The sequence below is a fragment of the Bison bison genome, unplaced genomic scaffold (genome assembly GCF_000754665.1).
Source record: "Bison bison bison isolate TAMUID 2011002044 unplaced genomic scaffold, Bison_UMD1.0 scf7180017864465, whole genome shotgun sequence".
Classification (NCBI taxonomy): domain Eukaryota; kingdom Metazoa; phylum Chordata; class Mammalia; order Artiodactyla; family Bovidae; genus Bison; species Bison bison.
This window is the reverse complement of record NW_011495026.1, coordinates 2,666,136-2,667,492: the sequence shown is the minus strand read 5'-3', so window position 1 is coordinate 2,667,492 and position 1,357 is coordinate 2,666,136. Positions and strand designations below refer to the sequence as shown.

The window sequence follows — 1,357 nt, the reverse complement described above, 5'->3', positions numbered from 1 at the left end:
CTGCTGCTAAGTCGTTTCAGTCGTGTCCGACTCTGTGCAACCCCACAGACGGCACCCCACCAGGCTCCCTCGCCCCTGGGATTCTCCAGGCAAGAACACTGGAGTGGGTTCCCATTTCCTTCTCCAGTGCATGAAAGTGAAAAGTGAAAGTGAAGTCGCTCAGTCGTGTCCGACTCTTAGCAACCCCGTGGACTGCAGCCTACCAGGCTCCTCCGTCCATAGGATTTTCCAGGCAAGAGTACTGGAGTAGGGTGCCATTGCCTTCTCTGAGTAATTCTCTAAGATTCATCAAATCAAGGAAAGTGATTATATCTGATGACACGAAATATTGTAAAAGTAGAATATACCACATGGTTTCAATATATTAGTCTAGATAATTCATTAAGTACAACCTTTTTTAATGAAAATGCTTTTCATGTACCATTTACTGTTTAGAATGATACATAATTCTAAGCCCTTTTCAGAATAAATTGAAGGCATTAGGATAATCTGAAACTACTAAAATAGTTTTTAAGTTGCAAACTATATTAAATGTTTTTATATTTTTAGGAACATTAGAAGTCAGTGTGAGGTTTTTTTTTTTTTTTGACTAATAAAATTTTATTTTTCAAAATGTACAGTTGGTGGGACCTGTTCATGCATTTTCACCAGCAGCTGGGGCATCTCCACCCTTGGTGTTTCTGGTGTAAATCACTTGAGCTCTGTGCTTTGAAACCAGTTTAATAAGTCCTTTACTAAGGAGTTCCTGAAGGGCTGCCCTGGCCTGGGAACCATGAATCTTCAGTCTCTCAGAGACGACAGCTGGAGTTATAAGCTTGTAGTTGGGAACTTCTTCACAGAGTTTGTCATATGTTGCTTTGTCAAACAAGACTAGGTTATTGAGCTTGTCCCAGAATTTACATTGGGCCAATTGTTTTTGGCCATGCCCCCAGATGGGTTCACTGGATCTTTGTCTTTCTTGGCCAACTTTCTGGCATCTTTCTTCTTGTCATCCTTGGGCGACATAGGGAAGCTGTGAGAGCAGCTGTCACCACTGCAGCCTCGCTAAGATGTCAGACCAGTGTAAGGTTTTAAAAATATTTTTATCTTATGTATTAGACTAACACTTGTACGTTGAAACAGCATACAGAATTTAGGTAATTAAATTTCTTTTAAGGGAAGATACAAGACGTGTTGTGCATAAAACACTTAATCAGTTGTAGTTTAAAGCGTTGCTTTTTTTTTTTCCTTTTCATTTCTCTGTAATATTTGGAGGCAGACCCAAAACAACTCCAGAACAGTGATGAAGAGAGATTCTGTACATTATAGCAAGGCTCTCAGGCTGCACTTAATTCTGCTATAATGACATCTGGCCAAC

General features: G+C 40.1%; 1 pseudogene; it reads right to left on the bottom strand.

Annotated features, from left to right (window-relative positions):
* Nucleotides 1-625: 625 nt before the first annotated feature.
* Nucleotides 626-1,005, bottom strand: LOC105003203 (annotated as a pseudogene).
* Between the last annotated feature and the right edge of the window lie 352 nt (nt 1,006-1,357).